This window comes from Triticum aestivum, chromosome 2D, assembly GCF_018294505.1.
Source record: "Triticum aestivum cultivar Chinese Spring chromosome 2D, IWGSC CS RefSeq v2.1, whole genome shotgun sequence".
NCBI lineage: Eukaryota > Viridiplantae > Streptophyta > Magnoliopsida > Poales > Poaceae > Triticum > Triticum aestivum.
The window spans coordinates 199,313,915-199,330,374 of record NC_057799.1 but is presented as its reverse complement, the minus strand read 5'-3'; positions in this window follow the sequence as shown (position 1 = coordinate 199,330,374).

The window sequence follows — 16,460 nt, the reverse complement described above, 5'->3', positions numbered from 1 at the left end:
CTCTGTATTTGGAACAAGTCAATATAGATACGATAATATGGCACAAAAAAAGAAGGAAGTAGTAGCTATTTACAAGAGCCTCGCAGTGTGCAATATAGCTACGAGATCCTGTTGTCTGTTGGAATTTCACTTTAGAATGGTTGGTCTTGTTCTTCAAACGGTTAGCCTAGAAGAAGATACACTTGTACGGCACATACATAAATACAAGTTCAATATGTGGTCTGATCAAATACATATAACCTACCTGATACTTTGTATCAGACCAGTGTTTAACAAGGGTTGTCCAGTCTTCATCTGTAATATATTCCACTGGAGATGTTTGGGCGATTTCATTGTTAGCCTTGCCTTCAAAGTGAGATTTTCTAAGGTGGCACCGATACTGTCGTAGAGCAAACTAAAAAACATGAGTGCATGCTTGTTTAGTTGCATCATCTTTCGGATCCAACTTGAACCTCATGTGTTGAAAAAAGACTGTGAGTCTTATTAGGAGGAAGCTAGAAAGTATGGCACAGAGGAAGACAATATTACAAATTGCGATGAATAACATTACTTACGGATAAATGGTCAAGGAAGGTGTTAAACTGGGTATTGTCTTTCTCATTCCTGTACTGGATCCACGTTGGGAGGATACGTGCATGACACCTAACGGCAATGGCTGCCTCTGATACTAACTTGGCTGACTCTGTAGCATCACGTGGCCTTTTTAAACCTGCCTCAAAATGGATTTCCATTCTTCCTCCTTTAGATTTTGTTAATCTGAAGCATTATCCCTGATGTCTGTTTCCACTTGCGTCATGCTGCTAGTTCAACAACGAATATGGAAAGTTTTAGTGCACATCAAACTATGAGAGTACATATAAAGGAGCACGCAACTGCAGCTTGACTCGGTCAGGTACCGTCTTGGTGTTGATGCTCATGAGGTTCATCTGATCTTGCCAAGTCCTGTTGTGTCAGCAGTGCTTCGGAAGTAGTGTTAGGTGTGAATGCAGCTTGGGAACTGGCCAGTTCCGGAGCAAACGAACAAGTAACTCGTTGAGATGCTGGTACAGTTGAAGCGGATGCTGCAGCTGGTGGAGCAGGTGATACTGTGTTTGTAGATTTAGCCGGTGGACTTGGACCTTCTACTGCACTATAAGTACCAGCAGAATCTCGAGGGCAGATCCTTTTCCGTTTCAGCCGACGACTAACACCATTCTATTTTGACATTGCCATGTCAAGGCATACCCACAACACAAAATAATAAAATTGCTCTTCAGAACTCATTGATGCATGATACAGACAAGCAATACTTTGATGTAAGACAACCATATGAGGATGGAATATGTAAGAAAAACAGGACGGCATGACATATTCACAGCTACAATGTGTAAACTAAGCAGAAGGATTTTCAAGAAAATAGAAGTAATGCAAGCTAGACACCATATGAAAGATGCAACCAATATCACTCTGCCTAGTTAAAAGTGTCTTTTCATAAGTGGCATTTCGAAAAATTAGAAGCAGGACAACATAGAAATCAATGCAAGATGCAACCACTATCAAACTGCCATGTTAAAAGCGTCCAATCATGAGTGACTGATGCGGGATACACAACAGCAGTACTTTGATGTAAGAACATGGTATGATTGATAGATGTAGTGTATTCTAGACACAGAAAGGCATGTCATATGCACATGTATAACGTATAAACTCAGCAGGTGCAATTTAATCAAAATAGAAGAAATACAGGCTAGACAACATATGCAACATGAAACCAATTATCACACTATCAACTTAGAGCAAGCACCTGTGATGGTAGAGTACGGGAGATGAACTCATCATGTAGACTTGGGACTTCAACTTCATTAGTAGTAGTAGTGGCAAATCTAGAGAGTCTCTGTTTTCGTCGGTCCGGAGGACCACCAAAATCCCTAACTTACTCTTTTCCTTCCTATTTTCTGATATTGCCTTATGAAGTCAAAACCAAAAGAAGATGAATAAAATTAGCTCTGCATTACTGGTTGATGCATGATACAGACGAACACTACTTTGATGTAAGGCAAGCGCGGGATAGGAGGATGGAATATATACAAAAAGAAGACAACATTGCATATTCAGACGTACGATAGGAGGATGGAATATGTATGAAAAACAGTAAGCAGAAGGCATTTCAACAAAATTAGAAGAAATGAAAGCTAGGCACCATATGAACATGCAACCAATATCAATCTATTAGGTAAAAAGTGTCTCGTCGTAAGTGCCATTTCAAGAAATTAGAAGCAGTACAAGCTAGAAGACAATGCAAGATGCAACCTACATCACACTCCCAAGTTAAATGTGTCTTATGGGTAAGTGATCGTTGCAGGTATAAGTTGTAAGCTACGCAGACGCAATTCAACAAAATCAGAAGCAATACAAACTAGACATCATATGGAACACGCAACCACATATAACAGTTCCAAGTTAGAGCAAGCACCTGTGATGCTGCAGTAGGGGAGATGTGCTCATCATCTACACGTATGTTCTAGAAAGAGGAACAGGTGTCATATTCATAGGCATTATGTGTAAAGTAAGCAGATGCAATTCAAAAAAGTTAGAAGCAATACAAGCAAGACATCATACGCAACATGCAATCACATATAGTAGTGCCAAGTTAGAGCAAGCACCTGTGATGGTGGAGTAGGGGAGATGTGCTCATCATCTACACAGCTACGTTGACTGTCCAGCCTTGTGTTGTCTTGCGAATCTTGTTGGTAGGATGGCGGACTAGAATCTGTAGAGACCCTCTGTTTGAGTTGCTTCGAAGGACCACCATCATCCACTGCCAGACTAATTTCCTTCAGTTGTATTGATTTTGCATTGCAAAGTCAAACCGATAAGAAAAAGGATTAAAATTCGCTCTTCAGAACTCTTTCATGCATGATACTGACGAACACTACTCGGATGAAAGGCACACACATGATACGAGGATGGAGTATGTACGAAAAACAGGATGGCGTGACATATTCACACCTATGATGTGGTACCTAAGCACAAGGCATTTCAACAAATTAGAAGCACTACAAGCTAGACACCATATGAAAGGTGCAACCAATATCACTCTGCCAAGTTCAAACTGTCTGGCGTTTCAACAAATTAGAAGCAGTACATGCTAGAAATCATATGCAAGACTGATAACCCACAAGTATAGGGAATCGCAACAGTTTTCGAGGGTAGAGTATTCAACCCAAATTTATTGATTCGACACAAGGGGAGCCAAAGAATATTCTCAAGTATTATCAGTTGAGTTGTCAATTCAACCACACCTAAAAGACTTGATATCTGCAGCAAAGTATTTAGTAGCAAAGTAGTATGGAAGTAACAGTAACGGTGGCAAAAGTAACATTATAACTTTTTGTAGCAATCGTAACAGTGACAATGGAAAAGTAACTAAGCAAAGATCAATATGTGAAAAACTCATAGGCAATGGATCAATGATGGATAATTATGTCAGATGCGATTCCTCATGCAACAGTTATAACATAGGGTGACACAGAACTAGCTCCAGTTCATCAATGTAATGTAGGCATGTATTCCGAATATAGTCATACGTGCTTATGGAAAAGAACTTGCATGCCATCTTTTGTCCTACCCTCCCGTGGCAGTGGGGTCCTATTAGAAACTAAGGGATATTAAGGCCTCCTTTTAATAGAGTACCAGGCAAAAGCATTAACATTTAGTGAATGCATGAACTCCTCAAACTACGGTCATCATCGGGGGTGGTCCCGATTATTGTCACTTCGGGGTTGCCGGATCATAACACATAGTAGGTGACTATTGACTTGCAAGATAGGATCAAGAGCTCACATATATTCATGAAAACATAATAGGTTCAGTTCTGAAATCATGGCATTCGGGCCCTAGTGACAAGCATTAAGCATAGCAAAGTCATAGCAACATCAATCTTAGAACATAATGGATACAAGGGATCAAACCCTAACAAAACTAACTCGATTACATGTTAAATCTCATCAAACCCATCACCATCCAGCAAGCCTACGATGGGGTTACTCACGCACGTCGGTGAGCATCATGAAATTGTAGATGGAGGATGTTTGATGATGACGACGGTGATGGATTCCCCTCTCCGTAGCCCCAAACGGACTCCAGATCAGCCCTCCTGAGAGAGATTAGGGCTTGGCGGCGGCTGCGTATCATAAAACGTGATGAATCCTTCCCTCTGATTATTTTCTCCCCGAACGTGAATATATGGAGTTGGGGTTTAGGTCGGTGGAGTCCCTGGGGGCCCACAAGGCAAGGGTGCGCCCCTGGGGGCGCGCCCTGCACCCTCGTGGACAGGGTGTGGGCCCCCTGATGCTGATTCTTTCGCCAATATTTTTCATTAATTCCAAAACGTGTCTCCGTGGATTTTCAGGTCATTCCGAGAACTTTTATTTCTGCACAAAAATAACACCATGGCAGTTCTGCTGAAAACAATGTCAGTCCGGGTTAGTTCCATTCAAATCATGCAAGTTAGAGTCCAAAACAAGGGCAAAAGTGTTTGGAAAAGTAGATACGTTGGAGACGTATCACCTCCCCCAAGCTTAAACCTTTGCTTGTCCTCAAGCAATTCAGTTGACAAACTGAAACAACAACAACAACAACAACAACAACAACAACAACAACAACAACAACAACAAAGCCTTTAGTCCCAAACAAGTTGTGGTAGGCTAGCGGTGAAACCCATAAGATCTTGCAACCAACTCATGGCTCTGGCACATGGATAGCAAGCTCCCACGCACCCCTGTCCATAGCTTGCTCTTTGATGATACTCCAATCCTTCAGGTCTCTCTTAACGGACTCCTCCCATGTCAAATTCAGTCTACCCCGCCCTCTCTTGACATTCTCCGCATGCTTTAGCCGTCCGCTATGCACTGGAGCGTCTGGAGGCCTGCGCTGAATATGCCCAAACCATCTCAGACGATGTTGGACAAGCTTCTCTTCAATTGGTGCTAGCCCAACTCTATCTCGTATATCATCATTCCGGACTCAATCCTTCCTCGTGTGGCCACATATCCATCTCAACATACGCATCTCTGCAACACCTAACTGTTGAACATGTCACCTTTTATTTGGCCAACACTCAACGCCATACAACATTGCGGGTCAAACCGCCGTCCTGTAGAACTTGCCTTTTACCTTTTGTGGCACTCTCTTGTCAAAGAGAATGCCAGAAGCTTGGCGCAACTTCATCCATCCAGCTTTGATTCGATGGTTCACATCTTCATCAATACCCCCATCCCCCTGCAACATTGACCCCAAATACCGAAAGGTGTCCTTCTGGGGAACCACCTGGCCATCAAGGCTAACCTCCTCCTCCTCGCACCTAGTAGTACTGAAACCGCACATCATGTACTCGGTTTTAGTTCTACTAAGCCTAAACCCTTTCGATTCCAAGGTTTGTCTCCATAACTCTAACTTCCTATTTACCCCTGTCCGACTATCATCAACTAGCACCACATCATCCGGAAAGAGCATACGCCATGGGATATCTCCTTGTATATCCCTTGTGACCTCATCCATCACCAATGCAAAAAGATAAGGGCTCAAAGTTGACCCCTGATGCAGTCCTATCTTAATCAGGAAGTCGTCAGTGTCGACATCACTTGTTCGAACACTTGTCACAACATTATCGTACATGTCCTTGATGAGGGTAATGTACTTTGCTGGGACTTTGTGTTTCTCCAAGGCCCACCACATGACATTCCGGGGTATCTTATCATAGGCCTTCTCCAAGTCAATGAACACCATATGCAAGTCCTTCTTTTGCTCCCTATATCTCTCCATAAGTTGTCCTACCAAGAAAATGGCTTCCATGGTCGACCTCCCAGGCATGAAACCAAACTGATTTTTGGTCACGCTTGACAAACTGAAAGTGATAAAGAATAAATTTTACAAACTCTGTTTGATCTTGTTGTTGCAAATATGAAAAGCCAGCATTCAAGTTTTCAGCAAAGGTTATGAGCTAACCATATTCACCATAACATTTAGGTCTCATGTTTACTCATATCAATGGCATAATCAACTAGCGAGCAATAATAATAAATCTCGGATGACAACACTTTCTCAAAACAATCATAACATGATATAACAAGATGGTATCTCACTAGCCCTTTCTGAGACCGCAAAACATAAATGCAGAGCACCCCTGAAGATCAAGGACTGACTATACATTGTAATTCATGGTAAAAGAGATCCAGTCACAGTCATACTCAATGTAAATTAATAGTAATGCATGCGAATGACAACGGTGCTCTCCAACTGGTGCTTTTTAATAAGAGGATGATGACTCAACATAAAAGTAAATAGATAGGCCCTTCGCAGAGGGAAGCAGGGATTTGCAGAGGTGCCAGAGCTCGAGTTTTGAAATAGAGATTGAATAATATTTTGAGTGGCATACTTTCATTGTCAACATAACAACCAAGAGATCTCAATATTTTCCATGCTACACACATTATAGGCGGTTCCCAAACAGAATGGTAAAGTTTATACTCCCCCACCACCAACAAACATCAATCCATGGCTTGTCCGAAACAACGGTGCCTCCAACTAACAAAAATCCTGGGGGAATTTTGTTTGCAATTATTTTGATTTGAGCATGGGACTGGGCATCCCGGTTATCGGCCATTTTCTCGTGAGTGATGAGCGGAGTCCACTCATCGTGAGAATAACCCACCTAGCATGGAAGATATAGACAACCCTAGTTTATACATGAGCTATTCGAGCATACAAAACAGAATTTCATTTGAAGGTTTAGAGTTTGGCACATACAAATTTACTTGGAACGGCAGGTAAATACCGCATATAGGAAGGTATGGTTGACTCATATGGAATAACTTTGGGGTTTATGGAAATGGATGCACAAGCAGTATTCCCGCTTAGTACGAGTGAAGGCTAGAAAGAGACTGGGAAGCGTCCAACTAGAGAGCGACAACAGTAATGTAGATACATTAAGATTAATCAACAATGAGTGCAAGCATGAGTAGGATATAAATCACCATAAACATAAATATCGTGGAGGCTATGTTGATTTTGTTTCAACTACATGCGTGAACATGTGCCAAGTCAAGCCACTCGAATCGTTCAAAGGAGGATACAAACTTATCATACCACATCACAACCATTTTAATAGCATGTTGGCACGCAAGGTAAACCATTATAAAATCCTTAACAAATTAAGCATGGCATGAGCAACTATAATCTCTAATTGTCATTGCAAACATGTTTCATTCATAATAGGCTGAATCAGGAACGATGAACTAATCATATTTATAAAAACAAGATAGGTCGAGTTCATACCAGCTTCTCTCATCTCAATCAGTCCATCATATACCGTCATTATTGCATTTCACTCGCACGACCGAACGGTGTGGATAATAATAATAGTGCAGGTGCATAGGACTAAGCTGGAATCTGCAAGCATTTAATACAAGGGAGAAGATAAGGTAGTATGGGCTCTTGGTTAAATCAACAATAATTCATATGAGAGCCACTCAACATTTTCATCATGGTTTTCTCCTCTCGACCCCCAAAGAAAAAAGAAAATAAATAAAACTATTTACACAGGAAAGCTCCCAACAAGCAAAAGAAGAACGAGAAATCTTTTTGGGTTTTCTTTTAATTATTACTACTACAGGCATGGAAAGTAAACTAGCTAAAAGCTATAACTATTTTTTTGTTTTTCTTAAGGTTTTTCAGACACACAAGAAGAAGGCTTAGAAAAGAAAATAAACTAGAATGATTAGTACAATGAAAAAGTATGAGCATCGACAACTGGCATGAGTGTGTGAACATGAATGTAATGTCGGTGAGAAATACGTACTCCCCCAAGCTTAGGTTGTTGGCCTAAGTTGGTCTATGCCCACAGATCAAAGCTACTCTCTCCGGTGTACTGAGGAGGGTCCTCAGGGTGCCACTGGTTGGTGATCTCCTCCGGATCCCACTGATAAACAGACTGTCGATAAGGGTCAAGTGGTGGCTCAGGCTTTGGGGCTTGTGTCAGCTTCCAGTATGCATAAATGGCCTCGGGCAAGATGAGCTACGTGCCTGAAAGTATGTTAAACAAAGAAGTGCAGGCAAGGTAATAGTCTCACAGTGAGTTTTATCAAATATCAAATTATACTTAAGCATCTTCTTCTTATTTTTCACAATAAATTCATGTGCTACCATACTCTTATAATCAAGAAAAATAGGGGGCAGCAACTTTTCCTCTTTCTCATAATGCCTAATAGGTATCTCAAAGTGTTCAGCAAGGCGTGAAGGAAAGATGCCTCCGAAGATGGGGCCCTTTGTACGGTTCAGACTTAATCGTTTAGCAACAATAGCGCCTAAGCTGAAAGTTGTATCACGAAACAAAGCATGGCGCAAAATGATAAGATCAGGAGCAGAAAGATTTCCACTGTTCCCACGACCAATTAAGCATCTACTAGCAAATATCGCGAAGTAACTTAGAACGGGGCAATGTATACTAGTAATTCTTGCATCGGAAACTTTCCTCGTTTCCCCTACAGCAATTCTATCAATAAATCCATCCACATCACTAAGATGTGGTTCCTCGATGCTGCCCACAAAGGATATCTTGCAGACCCGACAAAAATCATGGAGTGACATCTCCTTTACCTCATCATATAAGTGAAACTCCACTGAAGGTGGTGATTTCTTAGCATGGAAATAAAAATTGTGCACGAAAATATTAGTGAGTAGGAGATACCGTTCGCGCTAGTCGTGGAGGAAGTCCACGTGGGGCCCACGAGGCAGGGGGCGTGCCCTGTGCCCTTGTGGCCAAATGGTGGCCCCCCAGGTATGTTCTTAGTGCCAGAAATTCTTGAATATTCTACAAAAAATCATATTTCATTTTCAGGACGATTGGAGAACTTTTATTTTCGGGGTATTTTTATTGCGAGGATAATTCAGAAAATAGACAGAAAATACTATTTTTTCTTTATTTAATCTAAATAGCAGAAAGTAAAAGAAGGGTATAGAGAGTTGTGCTTTCTAACTTCATCCATCTCGTGCTCATCAAAACGAATCCACTAACAAGGTTGATCAAGTCTTGTTAAGAAACTCTTTCCGAATCTCATGAAACTGGAGAATTTTCGAATAACACTAGGTTACCTCAACAGGGATATGCATGTCCCCAAAAATAAGAATATCATATTTCTTCTTGATAGTAGGAAGATGGAATTCAAAACCTCCAATACTAATCGTTGAAAATTTTCCAATAGAATTGATACTGTGGACTTGAGGTTGTTTCCTCGGAAAGTGTACCGTACGCTCATTACCATTAACATGAAAAGTGACATTGCCTTTTTTGAAATCAATAACAGCCCCTGCAGTATTCAAAAAGGGTCTACCAAGGATAATCGACATACTATCGTCCTCGGGAATATCAAGAATAACAAAGTCCGTTAAAATAGTAATGTTTGCAACCACAACAGGCACATCCTCACAAATATCGACAGGTATAGCAGTTGATTTATCGGCCATTTGCAAAATATTTCAGTAGGCATCAACTTATTCAAATCAAGTCTACGATATAAAGAGAGAGGCATAACACTAACACCGGCTCCAAGATCACATAAAGCAGTTTTAACATAGTTTCTTTTAATGGAGCATGGTATAGTTGGCACTCCTGGATCTCCTAGTTCCTTAGGTATTCCACCTTTAAAAGTATAATTGGCAAGCATGGTGGAAATTTCAGCTTCCGGTATCTTTCTTTTATTTGTAACAATCTCTTTCATATACTTAGCATAAGGATTCATTTTAAGCATATCTGTCAAACGCATACTCAAAAAGATAGGTCTAATCATTTCAGCAAAGCACTCAAAATCCTCATCATCCTTTTTCTTGGATGGTTTAGGAGGAAAAGGCATGGGTTTCTGAACCCATGGTTCTCTTTATTTACCGTGCTTCCTAGCAACGATGTCTCTCTTATCATAACGTTGATTCTTTGATTGTGGGTTATCAAGATCAACCGCAGGTTCAATCTCTACATCATTGTTATTGCTAGGTTGAGCATCAATATGAACATCATCATTAACATTATCACTAGGTTCATGTTCATTACCAGATTGTGTTTCAGCATCAGAAATAGAAATATCATTGGTATTCTCAGGTGTGTCAACAACATGTTCACTAGAAGCATGCAAAGTCCTATCATTTTTCATTTTCTTCTTCTTAGAAGGACTAGGTGCATCAACATTAGTTCTCTGAGAATCTTGCTCAACTCTCTTAGGGTGGCCCTCAGGATACAAAGGTTCCTGAGTCATTCTACCCCCTCTAGTCACAACTCTAACAGCATTATCATTTTTCTTATTATTTAATTCATTGAGAAAATCATCTTGAGCTTTAAGCACTTGCTCTACCTGAGTGGTAACCATAGAAGCATGTTTACTAATAAGTTTAAGGTCACCTTTAACTCTAGACATATAATAGCTCAAGTGTTCAACCATATAAGCATTACGTTTCAATTGTCTACCAACATAAGCATTGAAGTTTTCTTGTTTAACAATAAAATTATCAAACTCATCCAAGCATTGGCTAGCAAACTTATTACGAGGAATATCGCCTTAATCAAATCTACAGAGAGAATTTACCTTTACTACCTATGCCGGGTTATTAAGACCATGTATTTCTTCAATAGGTGGTAAATTCTTAACATCTTGAGCTTTAATACCCTTTTCTTTCATAGATTTCTTTGCCTCTTGCATATCTTCAGGACTGAGAAATAGAATACCCCTTTTCTTCGGAGTTGGCTTAGGAGTTGGTTCAGGAAGTGTCCAATCATTATCATTACTCAATATATTATTCAATAGCAATTCAGCTTTCTCAACAGTTCTTTCCCTGAAAACACAACCAGCACAACTGTCTAGGTGGTCTCTAGAGGCATCGGTTAGTCCATTATAAAAGATATCAAGTATTTCATTTTTCTTGAGATGATGATCAGGCAAAGCATGAAGTAATCGGAGAAGCCTCCCCCAAGCTTGTGGGAGACTCTCTTCTTCAATTTGCACAGAATTATATATTTCCCTTAAGGCAGCTTGTTTCTTATGAGCGGGGAAATATTTAGCAGAGAAGTAATAAATCATATCCTGGGGACTACGCACACAACCAGGAGCAAGATAATTAAACCATGTTTTAGCATCACCCTTTAATGAGAACGGAAATAACTTAAGGATATAGTAGTAATGAAATTTTTTCTCATGAGTGAATTGGGTGGCTATATCATTCAATTTAGTAAGATGTGCCACAACAGTTTCAGATTCATAGCCATAAAAAGGATCAGATTCAACCAAAGTGATTAACTCAGGATCGACAGAGAAATCATAATCCTTATCAGAAATACAGATAGGTGAAGTAGCAAAAGCAGGGTCATATTTCATTCTAGCATTCAAAGACTTATCTTTCAACTTAGCTAACAGTTTCTTAAGATCATATCTATCTTTGTATGCAAAAAGGTCTCTAGCAGTTTCTTCATCCATAACATAACCCTCAGGCACATCAGGCAATTCATATCTAGGGGGAGAATCTTCATCATCACTTTCATCAATATTATTTGTTTCAATAATTTCATTCTCTCTAACCCTAGCAAGTTGTTCATCAAGAAATTCACCTAGTGGCACAGTATTATCAAGCATAGAAGTAGTTTCATCATAAGCATCATGCATAGCGGAAGTGGCATCATCGATAACATGCGACCTATTAGAATCAATAACAGGTGTAGGTGTCGCAAATTTACTCGTAACAGAAGGTGAATCAAGTGCAGAGCTAGATGGCAGTTCCTTACCTCCCCTCGTAGTTGAGGGAATAATCTTGGTTCTTTCATCTTTCAAGTTCTCATGGTGATCAATAGATATAAATCCCAAGTGACTCAAATAATAGGGCTACTACCCCGGCAACGGCGCCAGAAAATAGTCTTGATAACCCACAAGTATAGGGGATCGCAACAGTTTTCGAGGGTAGAGTATTCAACCCAAATTTATTTATTCGACACAAGGGGAACCAAACAATATTCTCAAGTATTAGCAGTTGAGTTGTCAATTCAACCACACCTGAAAGACTTAATATCTGCAACAAAGTATTTAGTAGCAAAGTAGTATGGAAGTAACGATAACGGTGGCAAAAGTAACAGTAGCAGTTTTTGTAGCAATCGTAACAGTGACAACGGAAAAGTAACTAAGCAAAGATCAATATGTGAAAAGCTCGTAGGCAATGGATCAATGATGGATAATTATGTCGGATGCGATTCCTCATGCAACAGTTATAACATAGAGTGACACAGAACTAGCTCCAGTTCATCAATGTAATGTAGGCATGTATACCGAATATAGTCATACGTGCTTATGGAAAAGAACTTGAATGACATCTTTTGTCCTACCCTCCCATGGCAGCGGGGTCCTATTGGAAACTAAGGGATATTAAGGCCTCCTTTTAATAGAGTACTGGACCAAAGCATTAACATTTAGTGAATGCATGAACTCCTCAAACTACGGTCATCACCGGGAGTGGTCCCGATTATTGTTACTTCGGGGTTGACGGATCATAACACGTAGTAGGTGACTATTGACTTGCAAGATAGGATCAAGAACTCACATATATTCACGAAAACATAATAGGTTCAGATCTGAAATCATGGCACTCGGGCCCTAGTGACAAGCATTAAGCATAGCAAAGTCATAGCAACATCAATCTTAGAACATAATGGATACTAGGGATCAAACCCTAACAAAACTAACTCGATTACATGGTAAATCTCATCCAACCCATCACCGTCCAGCAAGCCTAAGATGGGATTACTCACGCACAGCGGTGAGCATCATGAAATTGTTGATGGAGGATGGTTGATGATGACGACGGCAAAGGATTCCCCTCTCCGGAGCTCCGAACGGACTCCAGATCAGCCCTCCAAGAGAGATTAGGGCTTGGCGGCGGCTCCGTATCATAAAACATGATGAATCCTTCCCTCTGATTATTTTCTCCCCGAACATGAATATATGGAGTTGGGGTTGAGGTCGGTGGAGTCCCAGGGGGCCCACGAGGCAGGGGGCGCGCCCTACACCCTCGTGGCCAGGGTGTGGGCCCCCTGATTCTTTCGCCAATATTTTTCATTAATTCCAAAACGTGTCTCCGCGGATTTTCAGGTCATTCCGAGAACTTTTATTTCTGCACAAAAATAACACCATGGCAGTTCTGCTGAAAACAGCGTTAGTCCGGGTTAGTTTCATTCAAATCATGCAAGTTAGAGTCTAAAACAAGGGCAAAAGTGTTTGGAAAAGTAGATACATTGGAGACGTATCAAAGACACAACCAATATCACAGTGGCGACTTAAAGGTGCCTTATCATAAGTGACTGATGCGGGATATGCAAGAACAATAGTCTGATGTAAGAACATGGTGTGATCAGATATAGTATGTTCTAGAAACAGGAACACATGCCATACTCATAGGCATTTTGTGTAAAGTAAGCAGATGCAATTCAACAAAGTTAGAAGCAATACAAGCTAGATCATACGCAACATGCAACCACATATAATAGTGCCAAGTTAGAGCAGGCACCTGTGATGGTGGAGTAGGGGAGATGTGCCCATCATCTACACAGCTACGTTGACTGTCTAGCCTTGCTTTTGTCTGGCGAATCTTGTTGGGAGGATGGCGGAGTAGAATCTGTAGAGACCCTCCGTTTCAGTTGCTCGGAAGGACCTCCATCATATAATGTCTTACCAATTTCTTCCGCTTTATTGATTTTGCATTGTGAGGTCAAACCGACAAGAAAAAGGAATAAAATTCGCTCTTCAGAACTCATTCATGCATGATACTAATGAACACTACTCTGATGAAAGGCAAAGTCATGATATGAGGATGGAATATGTACAAAAAACTGGACGGCTTGACATATTCACACCTATGATGTGGTAACTAAGTAGAAGGCACTTCAACAAATTAGAAGCACTTCAAGCTAGACACCATATGGAAGGTGCAATCAATATCACTCTGCCAAGTTAAAACTGTCTCGTCATAGGTGGTGTTCATCAAACTAGAAGCACTACATGCTAGAAATCATATTCAAGACGCAAACCAATATCACACTGCCAACTTAAAGGTGTCCCATCATATATGACTGACGCAGGATACACAAGAAGAGTAGTTTCATGTAAGAACATGGTGTGATAGACAGATATAGTATGTACCAAAAAGAGGAAAGCATGTCATATTCACACGTATCATGTGTAAGCTAAGCAGATGCAGTTTACACTAATTAGGAGCAATAAAAGCTAGACACCATATGCAACATGCAACCAGATATCACACTGCCAAGTTAGAGCAAGCACCTTGGATGGTGGAGTAGGGGAGCGGAGACTTGGAACTTGTAATGCACTACCAGTACCTGGAGAATCCGTACAGATGCTCCGTTTACGTTGCTGTAGAGGACCACCATAATCGCCTTCCTTACTCTTTTCCTTCCACTTTTTTGATTTTGCCTTGTCAAGTCAAACCCACAAGAAAAAGGAATAAAATTTGCTCTTCAAAACTCATTGATGCATGATACTGACGAGCACTACTTTCATGTAAGGCGGCCGCATGATGGGAGGATGGAATATGTATGAAAAACAGGACGGCATGACATATTGACATGTATGATGTATAAAGTGTAAACTAAGCACAAGGTGTTTGAACTAGTTAGAAGCAATGCAAGCTAGAAACCATATGAAAGATGAAACCCATATCACTCTGCCACATTAAAAGGGTGGCCTAACAACTGTATTTGACCAAATTAGAAGCAATACATCGCAATAGGCAAGAAATAATATGCAATATGCAACGAATAAAGGTGTCTCATCGTAAGTGATTGATGCAGGATACAGAAGAGAGGTAGTTTCATGTAAGAACATGGTTAACATATAGATGTAGTGTGTACCAAAAATAGGAAGGCATGTCATATTCACAGGTATAATGTGTAAACTAAGCAGATGCAATTTACCCTAATTAGAATCATTACAAGCTAGACACCATATGCAACATGCAACCACATATCACACTGCGAAGTTAGAGCAAGCACCTGCGATCGTGGTGTAGGGGAAGTGTGGTCTTCAAGTACAGAGCTACGTATATCTTCATTTAGGCTTGCTGTTTCTTGAGAATCATGTGGGAGGATGAAACTGCACTCTTTATAAGAGTAGCACGTCTCATACTAACCCACGGGCGTGACTGTCTCATCATAAGCGATAGATGCAGGATACACAAGAATAGTTGTCTGATGTAAGAACATGGTGTGATAGGCAGATGTAGTACGTACCAAAAACAGGAAGGCATGTCATATTCACATGTATAATGTGTAAGCTAAGGAGATGCGATTTAACAAATTAGGAGCAATACAAGCTAGGCACCATATGCAACATGCAACCAGATATCACACTGCCATGTTAAAGCAAGCACATGGGGTTGTGGAGTAGGGGCGATGAGATTTGGAACTTGCACTACGGTAGGAGTAGCAGGAGAATCTGCAGACATCATCTGTTTCGGTTGCTCCAGAGGACCACCATCATTCCGTTCCTTCGTCCATTCAGATTTTTCCTTGTCAAGTAAACACACAAGAAAAAGGAATGAAATTCGCACTTCCAAATTCGTTGATGCATGATACTGACGAACACAACTTTTATGTATGGCAACCACATTGTAGGAGGATGGAATATGTACGAAAAATGCTAAGCAGAAGGCATTTCAACAAATTGGAAGCAATGCAATCTAGACACCATATGAAAGATCCAACCAAAATCACTCTACCAAGTTAGATGTGTCTCATTATAAGTGGCACTTCAACAAATTAGAGGCAATACATGTTTGAAATGATATGCAAGATGCAACCAATATTACACTGTCAACTTGAAGGTGTCTCGTCAGAAGTGATTGATGAGGGATACACAAGAAAAGTAGTTTGATTAAGAGCATGGTTAATAGAAAGACGAAATATGTACCAAAAACAGGAACGCATGTCATATTCACAGGTATAATGTGTTAACTAAGCAGATGGAATTTACCCTAATTAGAAGCATTACAAGGTAGACATCATATGCAACATGCAACCACATATCACACTGCCAAGTAAGAGCAAGCACCTGCGATGGTGGTGTGGGGGAATTGTGGTCATCAACTAGAGAGCTACGTTGACTATCTTCATTTAGCCTTGCTGTTTCTTGAGAATCATGTGGGGAGGATGACACTGCACTCTTTAAACGAGTAGCGCGTCTCACAGTAACCAACTGGGGTGACTGTCTCATCATAAGTGATTTATGAGGGATACAAAAGAGCATTAGTTTGATGTACGAACATGGTTAATAGACATATGTAGTATGTATCAAAAACAGGAAGGCATGTCATTATCAAAGGTATAATGTGTAAAGTAAGCTAATGCAATTTAACCAAATTGGAAGCAATACAAGCTAGACACC